Source organism: Centruroides vittatus, unplaced genomic scaffold (assembly GCF_030686945.1).
Source record: "Centruroides vittatus isolate TY-2023 unplaced genomic scaffold, ASM3068694v2 contig_377, whole genome shotgun sequence".
Lineage (NCBI taxonomy): Eukaryota > Metazoa > Arthropoda > Arachnida > Scorpiones > Buthidae > Centruroides > Centruroides vittatus.
In genome coordinates, this window is record NW_027122198.1 from 3,088,406 (window position 1) to 3,102,125 (window position 13,720).

Below are 13,720 nucleotides of genomic sequence, written 5' to 3' on the forward strand. Positions count from 1 at the left end.
CACGGCACGCCACTGATAGAGAGGATCTCTCTTTAATAACATGTGGAACCCATATATCGAGCTTAGAAACGAAACCAATTCGTTTTAAGTAATAATAAACGGTTCAATTTAAGAGATTTAATTTCTTAGTGATTTCACGTGTTGTTATACGGCAGATTGCTTCAATCAGTACCTTTATTTTGATTTCATTGGCTTCAAATGACCATCCAGAATGTGGTGTATCTTCGATATCAAAATTGCCAGAACGCAGTTTTGTAAACCAGTTTTGGCACTGTCTTTCTCTGAACACATCATCTCCAAACATGTACTGTATGTGGCCGGATGGCCGAGCGGTCAAGGTGGCAGCCTACCGCTCTGGGGGACCCGGGATCGAATCCGAACGGGTCGAATAATCCCCAGGAATTTTTCGGGGGGTGGTCCGTCCGGATATGTCGGGCCCCGTCCCTCACCACCCGGTCGCCCCATTGTGGGCCTGGCCGAACCCATAATGGGCCTTCTAAAAAGAGGCCCTCTTAGTGCCCACAGGGCGGAAAGAGTTGAAATAAAAAAAAAACATGTACTGTACCACAATTTTTTTCTTGTTTGAACAGCATTTTGGTTTTTTAGTTACAAAAAAGCGAAATATGCCGAAAATGATGCTTTTGATTTTCCATATTCGATCGGTCACCGAAAAAAAAAAAAAACAATTGTATAGAATCGAACAAAATTTTTTACAAATAAGCCTTAAAATGTCAGCTGTTGAAGCATGTAATGAAAATGTGGTTTAAAGTAAAATTGGCTGGTAAAAATACATCTAATTCCTCTAGTAATAAAAAAAACGAAATTACTTTCCGAACAACCCAATAATTTCATTTCTAACACTTGGGATTTTGGTCCTGGCGGTGGCCGCCGTAGTTTCGCACTTTACTAGTAGATGGTGTTTTAAAACGGGCGACCGAGACGTTGTTAGCGGGGCCGTCAGTTGCCGAATTTTATTAAAAATACTTTTACCATTTTATAATTTCCAGAACCAGACGCGGTTTACAAAAAATCACGAATGTCAATAACCGGTGAAGTCGTGCCCCTTCTACTCCTAATCGCCAATACGAACGATTTCAGACATTTAAACTTCAAATTGGGTGAACGAAATCGTACGTGGCGCGCACTAACAACCAAACGTACAGAAAAATTTCGGAGGACCCGCGGTGACGATTTCCCTCCGTTAAATATAACGGCTAGGGATTAGCTCTCCTGTCTGGTGCAGATTTACGGAAATGAATCGCGTACCATAATTTGAGGAAAAGTCTGTAGGTTCCCAGGGACGAAAATTGCAAATTCTTCTTTTTATGCAAAACGAGAGGTGTTTTACCAAATTTCTCCTTTAATGGAACGACGAGAGGAGGGGGGTCTCGTCGTAAATAACCGGGAAAATATTCTAAATTTACTTTGAATTTATGATCACGACGAATTTAGAAAGTTTAACTTATTCTTATGAAATATTCGAATAAAATGTATTGCAATATTTGTTGGTACATTCGAATATTTTAGGAGACGTCGTCTGACGTTTAAGTGATTTCTAATGCGCAAAAAGTACAAAATAATACTATTATTTATTTGAAGTCGATATTTTCAGTCGCGCGGCTTTGTCCCGAACGAAGATGGCGTGTCTACAGAAAACAGCTGGCCGTTGGCTCTTAGCGGGGACGTGTTCGGTAACGCCGAATCCTCAGCATTATTAAACGATTATTCTTTGCTAGACAATTAGGAAAATTGTCGGACCGAATTAAAATTGTAATCTTCATTTACTTCATCTTTAAAAATGAATTTATTTAATCCGGCAGAAGTATCCATTGTGGTCGTAAGTGTGAAATTCTTTAAGCAAAAACGGAGGTCTTTACTAAGCGCAATCAGTCAGTCTACTAAAAGTAGTCCCGAGTAAATGAGTCGGAATTACTAAGAACATCGTTCTGTCGGTGGTACGGCCAGACATCTGAATTCTGCCTTACCGAACACGGCTCTATATGGACCAATATTTTTCTGTAGTTAGAGTTGCAAAGATCGCATTGATTCTTCTGGTTTGGATACGATTGGATCAGTGAAGACTCCCGTTCCTTCCCAGACTAATAAATTTAAATGATGATGGGAACTTTTATATCCCAAGCCAGAATTTATTGTGCTTTTGCGACAACTAGAAAAAGCGATTGAAATGGCTGTACCACCTTTCGTTTGCCAGCCAACCGTGATGTTTCGACCGGGGATAGAGAAAAGTCCAATATTTTCGTGCGCCAAAGATATTCAAAAGTAGTTGTTAATTTAATTTTAAGAAAATGTATTAGACCCTACATTTCGAGCTAGGCAAACTATAAATGTTGCGTAGATTAGGAAGAATCGTGGTTTCCGCAACAAAACTTCGGGAAGTAAACTCTTGTCTAGAAAAATTATCAAAGTTACACCTGTAGAAATGTAAATATACTTTTGAATTTAGTAAAATAGCTTTATTTCGTTGCAAACAAACAAGATAAAAAGTAATTCGATCAAAAAATCCAATGACTTTTAAGGGAGAGGAAAACAATATATTTTTTGTTTTGTTTTGGGTGGACAGGTGGTATAAAAATAGGCAGCACCTACTCAAAACAGAATTCTAAGACTGCTCGGGTCGTTTGGAATTTTCTATAGTTTTAAATTCTGCAGACGTCATTTTTCCAACGAGAAACATAGGTTCCTTTGTCACGAAAAAGATCCATGCCATACAAACTTTATAAAAAAGGTTGGGTTCAGTAAAATTGTGTAGTAAGTGGTCGTCGTTGTCGATTTAAAAAATAGGGAAACTTAGTCAGCCTGGCAAACAGACTGTTTTACAATATTGCATTTTATTGATAAAGGTTTTTGGACCGTATGTATTACCTTAACAATGATGGTTGGAAGACACCAATTCCAATATTACTACAGAAAAATTTTTCTTCTGTAGTAAATTCTTCCTCCCGGATAAACTCGTTTGGGTTTTTTAAAAAGTTTCGTGCATATTTAGTATTCGGCATATGCTATTATGTCTTTTATGTGTTAATATTAAAAATATATTTTCCTCGTGACTTTATTCGGGACCAATTTTTGTCAAAAATTTTTAACGGTCCAAGAGAGAATTTGCAACGGTCGTGTTTTTGGATTTAGCATCACACCCGAAATGCATACTAAAATGACAATTCAAAGTGGTTAATTTTGCCACGCTCTTTTAAACACACGTTCTGTACGATACATTTGTGGAGTTGCCAGATTTAAGAAACAGAACAATAGAATAGGACAAGAAGTTTCTAACACAAAGTGTAACAATAATTCTAATTTCTAACGAAAATAATTCTCCGAAATAAAAGCAATAATTTCTTACGTATTAGCGAAATTGAGGCCGAAGTTTTCAACGCGAAAACGTGTACGTCGGACGTCCAGCGCCGCTTTTCTGTAAGCCTAGAAGTTTGACAATGGTGTTTGGAAAGTCAGTGAATCATGCTCGACGTTCCAAACGCCATTGTCAAACTTCTAGGCTTACAGAAAAGCGACGCTGGACGTCCGACGTATACGTTTTCGCATTTAAAACTTCGGCCTCAACCTCGCTATTGACTGCAATGGATAAACGGATAAAAACTTGACATATAGACCAAATATTTCTTCTCCCCGCGTTAAGAACAACAACTAATGTTGATCCAGCACGCCCTTTGGTCGGCTGCGGAGAAGCGGTGGTGCGATGTTTGTCGGAGAGAATAGAAGTTTTACCAGTTTCTTGCCGACACATTTTCGTCGAGAATCGTGTTTTTGGATTTAGCACCACACACGAATTAATTAATGCCAATTCTTCGATTTTCTCCGTCAAGTGGAGCGTGTTTATTTTCGATACTATAGTGGTACCGGTCCCGGTTTCGATTTACGGAATGGGTATTGATGATCGGCGTGGTTGGTACTGTACTTAGCCATGTAGTTCTGTTAACACTGTTTCGTATTACGAAAGCGAGGTCAATAGAATACGAGAGGAGCGAACGACTATGAATTCTGTATCGCATTTTCCCCAACATTTAAATAAAATTAGTCTTGTTCTTGAGACACGAAAATAACTTAGGTGTTAAGTAACGATTACTCTGACGTTACTGGATAAATGTAGTGAGGATTCAATTTTCCTCCTCATTTAGGGGACACCTGGCATTACGTTCAAATCGGAGCGTATCTCGTTATACATCTGCGCTTGATAGAGGTTTTCATTAAGGAACGGGGAAGTATCGGTCGTTAAATCACTCCGATGCGCATCGTAAATTGTATGTGAAGTGGAGATACCGATTCTATGAAGGACGTTTTCTAACTTAAAAATTTCATAAATGTATTATCCAATTTTTCCGTTAACCAGCAGGCTGAACTATATAAATCGAAACTAAATAGGTTTTTATGGTGTCACGTGAAAGAAGGGTCCACATTTGATTATTATTTAAGTTAATTAAATATTAAGTAATGAGTAGAATTCAAAATTCCTTTCTGTAGCCCCTACCGAACTCGACAGATGGCTCCATGAATTTAGAACTCGACCCATCGATCTTGTAGCTTACGTGTTTCTACCATCCTACAACGTAATTTCTTGTCCTTTTCCCCATTTTTAGAAATCAGTCTTCGGGGGAGATTTTGGCTTCTGACGTGCCAACTGGTCATAATTTGGTGTTGTTCTTCGAAGGGAAGAGGAGAGTTTTTGAAGATAATCGGAAATATCAAAATTATCGAGCATATCAGACCGGAAGACGTAAAGACGATTGGGAGGAAAGAGGCCAAGAAAACTTTCGCTTTGGCCTTTATTGTCAAAAGGCGCTCGTGTCGGAAACGAAAACCGAATCGGACGTAAGAATTTTTTTTCGCCAATTTTGTTATTCAAGTGTTGGATCGAATGCATTAGTCGATGGGGATTCTTAATCTTTTTACCCTCGTCCTTTTGCCGAAAGCGAACTTCCTGTTTGTCCCTCCCATCGTCTTCAAATTCCCTTCAAATTCAATATCCCCTTTGCACCTCGGCCTGATAGGCGCGTACCACGGATTAAGATAATTCGGGCTCCATATTTTCCGGGCTTTTTCGACCCGGTCTAATCGATTTATTCAATTTTCTCAAAAAGTTAAGAAAATGAAGCACCCACGTGACTTAGAGTAGATTCCCTGGGTTCTGGAATAGGAGAGAATCTATTTTCTGTTAAGCCGCAGTCTTCTTCGTTATTTTACTAAAAGTTTTCAATAAACGTTTTTTTAATTTCTTAAGACAATAATTTATTTATAATTTATCTTCTTTTTTGAAAGACGTTCTACTTTGAATCACACTCGACAATTTTCCAATGGAGACGTCAAACAACATAAATTTTTCGACCATTCTTCAAAGATCAGTTGTAAATATCAATCTAAGAATAAAAAGTTTGACTAAATTTAATCGCGGATAAACAAACGGATTCCCGCAATTGCACCGGTTAACTCGTGTGTATCGCTTTGTTTCTCGGTCGACAGATGGAATTAGTGTGACTACCGACGGCCGCAGCAGCGTGGGATAATCGAAGTTCGATGGCCGCACCCGAACGATACTTTAAAAACAGATGATTTCAAAATCGATTATCCACATTTTAAATCGTCTTGACGTCTATAAATATACGGTGGAGTGTTTAATGCGTGCCCAAACGGCTTTAACAGAGACGATCCGTTTATCCGTCTTAATTAGCCGTAAGTACGGACTTAACGCATTCTTTATTAAGAGGGAGAAAACTCTCCGTCATTATTTAAAACCAAGCGACTCGCACGATTACTGAGTAAATCGAACTGCGACTAGCTAACGACGCGCGGATAGGTAATTTGCATAATCGTTTTCTTAAGCTATTAGCGCCGTCTGACGACGAAAACGACAACCTCTTTCGGTTTCGTATGGACCAAACGGGTAAAACAATTAGGCAACGAAGGATGGAAGAGCATTTTGGCTCGGTACGGGAGGCGACGCTTCACTAATTTTTTGCCAAAGCGGAAATGATATTTGAAATTTGAACAGAGCCGGAAGCGGAAAAATTAAACTTCAGATAAATTTTCCACAGAAAGCAAAATTTAGTGGAGTTCTCGGGTGTAAGAAAATTGGAAACTGATAAATTAAATGGGCAAACGAAAGCCGCAATTGGTCGAATGATATTTCTGGAGAATTTAGTAAGACGTGGACGACCTTAAATTAAGAGGTCGTAAAGAGAGTCGGATGGGGGAAACGTTTATAGCCATTAGTAGGCCCATTTATACTGCGCTGGGCCTAAATTCAAAGGAAATATTCGGATCGGACACGACCAAAACGATAATATAAATAATTTAAGATACAAGAAAGCGATTTCTTACGTTTATTTTTAGAAAAATCGAAACATTTCTACGCTTTCCGGGGACGGCATTCCCCTTATTCTTTGTTTCATTTCTTTAATATCGATATGGAATATTTATGCTAAAATCGTCGATTGAAGAAATCGGAAAAGAATTTAATCTCATTCGAATCGAAAAAAACAAAATTTGAAAATTGATAACTTACCATTTGATGGATTTCGTCAAATTTTCAACCATCCTCGAGGAATATTCCTCCCAATTTTAAAACAATTATCTCAGTACATTAAATATATATATATAAATATTGAGATAATCGTTTTAAAATTGTAAATGTACGTTTGCCCGTCTGTCACTCTTAGAGAATTTGGAGCATATTTTAATTACACAAACGTAATTTTGTGTAATTAACGCCAGTCGATGCCATCTTGAATTCACAAATTGAAGATTGAAAGAAGACAGGGGACTCTAAAGCCAATAAAAGGACCCGCCGGTGATGAGGTGATAAAGTATTAGGTGTAAACCCGCACCAATAGTTCGCGAGTTCGCACCCGACCAACCAGCCGGCCGGATGGAGTTTTCCCATTTTCTTCACTCGTCTAATACCTAAATAGGGCCAACTTCCCACAGGCACCCATGGGTAGATTGCCCGTTGCGTTATATCATTGATCCAATCCAATACAAACCGTATTAAAGACCTACAAATTATTGTCAATTAGACATACGGCGTTCTTTTAAGAGGGGATGCTCCGTATAATCGATATCTTCCCTCGTACCGCGTTATCTTTATCCAATGGCTGCGCATGGCATACAGATTGGTAACGTTATTTATAATATAATAATTCAAATTAATAAGAAGTAATGAAGAGTTAACGATTCTTTATCATTACGTAAATGTGTCCAGGCTGTTTTCAACTAATTAACCTTAAATTATACGGGCGATCTTTAGTGCGTATTCACGTAATTCGTAATTCTTTCGTGGAAGAAGATTTTACATATTTATTTTTTTTAACACGAACTAAGAATAATTAACACGAAATGTATTTTCTTAATTAATTATATTTTCCGTTATCTCCTTTTAAAAATGATTTTTTACGTTATCCTTTAGGCTGACGACGATTATCGTTAATGATAATGTTATAAAAATATCATTTAAATCGATATTCTAAGCGTTCTTTTCTATGGAGACGGAAATTAAATTTTTTAGAAAAATGAATTCTCTGCGTAAATCTTTCCCGAATTTAATAATCCTAGCGAAAATTTTCAAATTCATTAATTATAAATTTTGTTGGAAATAATTAAAGTCGCGTTAATTAAAAATATACCTAATTTATCACCTCGCGGCTTTTCTTCTTTCCTTATCAGATACTTAAAAAGTACTTCGTGTTAGCAAAATGTTCGTTAGTTTGTCTGTCCGAGTTCGATGAATACATTTCCAATTTGTCCGGTTGAAGTTTCTCGGATCCAGTTTGAAATTAACTGCGAAGAGTGATAAGAAGAAAGTGCAACTCGATCACTGAAGCAGATACAACGATACTGGGTCTATCTTAGATATGGATGTAATATAGTAATGTAATAACAAGATACTGTTAAAATAGAATTTTGCGGACTTAGGCCGCGACTCCACTAGCGCAAAAACGGCCGTAAAACCCCTCGCCGTAAAAGCTTTTAATCACGTGACCTATTTGCGTTTGCGCTCGGATTGCGATGGAGGTCCGGCTAGAGAAGCTTTTTACGGCGACGGTACTATTACGGTTGTATACGTGATATATCGATATAAAGACAATGGTTATATTCTACGAGTTTTTTCTGTACTATAATTACAAATGTAATAAAAATAATATCTTTACTTTCATATATTAACTTTTATTATTGTATTATTAAGATAATATATAGCACTTATAAGCTTAGTTTTATTATTATATACTCCTCAAAATGAAGGATTTTCCTTTGGCCGTTCATATCTCGTGTTTTAGGCATTCATTATTATAATCGGAATACCTCTTGTCTTAGATACATGAATACTTTCGAATGTTTTCGATAAATCTTTCCGGATCTATTCTAGTTCTTTTCCAAGTAACCAGGAGAGAACGTACAGTACACAAAAGCTCGTTTTCCGCCATTTTCGCACCGTGTCACAATGACCTAGATTTCACTGATTTATGATTGGTGGATGGTACCGTTTTACGGCTGTATTCGCTTCGAAAGATGAACACTGCTCAACTCGCTTTTACGTTGGTTTTACGACCTGCTCAGGCGTAAAATATCATGTTCACGTGATTAAAAGCTTTTACGGCCGTTTTTACGCTAGTGGAGTCGCGGCCTTACAGATACAACGCTGTTACACGTATATTTACGTGTTTGTCTTTTTAACTTTTTATTTATTTATGTATTTATAGTTTATAATCTTTCTGCTCTGTGAGCAGTAAGAAGGCTTTTCTAATTGTATTCACCGTGGATTCGTCCAGCTTCACAATAAGGGGTGGTGAGAGACGGGATCCGACATATCCGGGATAGATCGTCCATTAAGATTTCTGGAGTTTTTCAACTGCCCGAATTCGTTCTCGGATTCTTTAAGTCTAGCAAACACGATATAATTTTCATCGTATCATATTTAATTTGAGATACATCTGTATTTTACTATGTATATAAACTAATCTATATAAAATTCAATATTTTCTAAGATAAAATTTCAAATTAGTATTTGTTTGCTATTTCTTTCGTGCGCCGACTCGTTATGGGCGCGGACATCTTGATACCTACGGATATCGTATATATCAATTTAATTTTCGGCAGCTACGTCCGGAAATTGAGGACGATTTTTTCGGTCCGATTAATCGGATTTATGCAATTTTTACCACGTTCGAACGTCTGATCTGACATAAATTGCTACGATTTCCAAGGTCGCCATTCTAAAGCAAAACTTTCCTTTAAAACGGAGGGTTGACTCCTTAACGGCTTCGGCCATTTTAAAAAATTAAATAAAATTAAAATAAAACAGTAATTTGCATATAACATACTTGTTTTGTAGACATACCGGTTTAATTTCCTTCTTAGTCTATTTTATCAGAGGGCCAGATGGCCGATGGTCACGATCGCAGCTTACCGCTCTGAAGGGCCCGGGATGAATCGGGACGGGTTGTAAAAACCTCGGGAATTTTTCGGATGGTGGGCCGTCCGATTATGCCAGGGCTTCGTCTCTCACAACTCGACCGCTTTACTGTGGGCCCGGCCGAACCCGTAATGAGCTTGCTAAAAGAGACCCTCTTAGTGCCTACAGACAGGAAAGAGTTTTAAAAACGTCTACTCTATTATTAGCGAGATTGAGGCCGAAGTTTTCATCGCGAAAACGTGTACGTCGGACGTTCAGCACCGTCTTCCTGTAAGCGTAGAGGTTTCACAATGGCGTTTGGAAAGTCGGTAGAATCATGCTCGACGTTCCAAACGCCATTGTCAAACTTCTACGCTCGCAGGAAGATGGTGCTGAACGTCCGACGTACACGTTTTCGCGTTGAAAACTTCGGCCTCAATCTCGCTATTGTGTTATTATATATACTTATAGAGTAGCATAAAAAATAGTCACGGGTGCCACCGCTCGTGACATTAAGCTAATTGATACGAACATAATCACCTAATCGCGATACTGAATACATAAGTTTGAATATTCTACAGCGAAAAAGGAAGAGAAGAATAATGTAATAGTAATTCGGTTTATTTGTATACGGCGACGCAACACGTGGGCCATCTATCCAAGGAGGGATATCTCCCAAGAGGTTTTTCTAAGGAAAACTGACCCCTACTTAGATGTTACAAACGTGAAGAAAACCCGGAAAACTCAACCTAAATCCACTACCAGTGTTTAGTGGTACTTTTTCTACTCTTTTCGCCTGTGGGCACTAAGAGGGCATCTTTTAGCTAGCTCGTTATGGGTTTGGCCGGGCCCACAATGAGACTGCCGGGTGGCGAAGGACGGGGACCGACATAACCGATCGGACCATCCTCCAAAAATTTTTAGGGATTTCTCGATCAGTCCGGATTTGATCTCGGGTTCCGAGAACGGTAGGCCGTCATTTAGCGGCGCTATCCTCTCGGCCATTGGTCGGCTTTAAATAAGAGTAGTAACTTTACTTTTATAAACAAATTTAAGTCAATAGTTACGTATCACGGCCAATCATAATCTTGATGATGGAAAAGTCGAAAGATGCGAGGACAGCTTACGACAATAATTTTGTATCGATTTATGTACGAAATATTCCGCTTTTCTGATGATACAGTTTCACCATTACGAATATACCGTAATGAAATTTCAAACAAGCGCTTGCTTTTGCTGTATCCAGAGACGTCCCAATTCGGCTTACAACGGCTTTTTAGGTAAACCGTCGTAAGCCGAATTGGGCACATCTCTGGATCTGAAAGTTTCTAGTTAATTCGTAAAATCGGAGTCTACCGTATAGTCACAGAAAGTGACGAGTATAGTAACAATCGACTCCATTTCATTCGATTAATAGTCAAAGGTTCATAATTGAAAACTCTAAGTAAACTGTCATTTCTCGAAAGTTCAAATTTCTATAAAAATACGCATTTTGTTTGTTTTTGTTTACAAATGTTACGATAAATTATAAAAATTATCAGCTTATTGATCATGCTGGACCGAGTATCCGCGCCAACGGATGTGATTTGCGCATCAAAAAATGTGCTGAATATAATCGGAGATCAGTGGCGTAGCGTAGTGGGGGCGGCAGGGGCGGCCCGCCCCGGGCCGCACTTTTAAGGAGCGGCAAAATTTCACAATAAATAATAATAATATCTTGTAAAAATTTGAACCTGTACAATACACAATAATGATGATTGTTCTTGTTGAAAAGTGCTTTAGAATTACTGTATATTTTAGTCTTTTAAATTGAAATACAGTAGAGCATCGATTATCCGACCCCCGAGCAACCGTCACATCGGTTAACCTACCGCGTTCTAGTTGGCGATGTGGCGCTACAATATTTGTCTATGTCTTGGCTACAATAATATTATTTTTGTTAAATTTTTGCGTGTTTTAGCTGGCAACATTGACTGGACCATGAAAGGGAGGCCAGTGTTTAAACGAGGCATAATTTTATTTAACGACGCTATCCAATTGCTGTTTTTAAAACGTGTGCGACATTTAGCGGCAAAAAAAAACGAGTGTCAGCTGTGAAGCAAAAGAAAATTTTGAACTTTTTTTTCTAATGTATAGGCCTACTTTATGTAAAATATGTAACCCGAATATATATATTTTTTTGTTTTTCTGTATATTTTTTGTGCAAAATAAAGAAATAATTTTTAACGATACAATAGCGACGATTAGTACAGTATTTTAAAAAAATCTGTTAGTCTTAACATCGATAAAAATTCAACGCGAAGTAGGTTAATAGCGATATACTAATATACTATACTAATAATGTATTTTTTCATACTTTTCGGTTATCCGTTTTTTCAGTTATCCGACCAACCCCAGTCCCCAATTGAGTCGGATAATCGATGCTCTACTATACCTAAATAAGGGGGCGGCGAAATTTTCTTCCGCTCCGGGCGGCTGACACTCACGCTACGCCACTGTCGGAGATATTCTATTTTTCTTTTCATTGAGTAGAGAAATTACTTGGAATCATAAGAAATCTCAGAAGACAAAAAAACCTAAGACTTTCACTTAATTTACTATTTAGCTTCGAGACGAGAAATGGCATTTTCTCATATCCTTTTTTCTTCTCATACTATTTCTAGAATCAGCAATGATATCGATGGCAATTTTTGAAATCACTTTTAACTCTTTCTGTCCTATGGACACTAAGAAGGCCCCTTTCCTTGTCTGCCGCGAGTTCAACTAGACCTACAATGGGAGTATCCGAAGTATCCGGGGCCTCGAAATATCCGAGGCCGCAGACAACGTCTTAGCAATTTTAATTATTTGTGGGTTTTTAAAATGTATTATCGCGCTTCAATTATGATCCGACGGACAGTATAATTTATTGAATTTGTAGAAATATTAGTTACTAGCAGTTACTTGCTCGGGCAAAAGTAACGTTAGCGAAGATTAAGATTATTACGTTATAGTCAACCTTACCCGTTTTCACATAATGCAAGAATTGGGTCCCCCTGTTTCCAGACTAATTAAAGAATTTGTAATGGGTCTAAAAATATGTTCGACTTCCCGCAAAAACGAAAAAACTGCATCTGCGTCTTGCACGTCGCTTTCTCTTAACAATTCAATTGTTACTTAACACTTCCATTGTTGATGGAAGTGTTAAGCCTTAATCCTGTCCCTCTCCCCCGTGGGGAGGAATTTCGAAAAATCCCTTCTTAGTATGCGTTCTCGTGACGTACCTTAACTGTGTACCAAATTTCAACTTTCAACTCATAACCGTTCGGGCTCTGCGCTGATTATTATTATTATTATCAACTCGTCTTTATTATATATGTTATGGACAAAGTGATTAATACGGGCATTATGAATAATGACCAACAAAGTCGGGCATTGTAATAAATTTCAATAATTTATCAAATTGACCAGTCATTATGAATACTGTACTGCTATCACCTAGTCGGGCAAAGTGATAATAATAAGTTGAGGAATGATCATACGACATACGCTAGCGAATCGGCACTCAGTTGCGCGTGCGTATTGCGTTTAGTATCGAATTTGGCGGCAGTCGCGACTGTTTGTGCTCTCGACAGATCCTCCCAGAGGGGAGCCGCCGAAGGCCGCCAATTGTTTAACGTCACTAGTTATTTATTCACGGTAATTCTTGAACACACGTATCAATAACTAGTATGTATCAATATCTAATAACGTTAAACAATCGGCAGCCTGCCGGCGGCTCCCTTCCGGGAGAAATCCGTGGGGGAGCACAAACAGTCGCGACCACCGCCAAGATGGTGCACATAGGTAAAATTCTGCCATTTAATTAATATAGTTAATAGTACTTAGTTTTAAAAGATTACGTGTTCTTTTTAAAATACTTTGAAATAATTCACAAAAAATAAATATTTCTAAATGAAATAAGTGGAGGTGTTTTAAATCAAATTTTAAATTCAGTACTAAACACGATACGCACACGCAACTGAGCGCCGATTAGCTAGCGTATGTCGGATGATCATTTCTCAACTTATTATCATCACTTTGCCGACTAGGTGATAGCAGTATTCATAATGACCGAGCATTATGAATAATGCCCGATTAATCACTTTGTCCATAACATATGTATAGATTCTTCTTGAATTTATTGAAATCTGTACTCTTCTCAATTCTTCAATCTACTTTCTCATAGAAAGTAGTCTCTTTTAGCCTGCTCATTGACGGGAGAATTTCTAGTAACTATATAATTTTAAATGTTTATCTCTAATAGTATCATTTGTATATTTA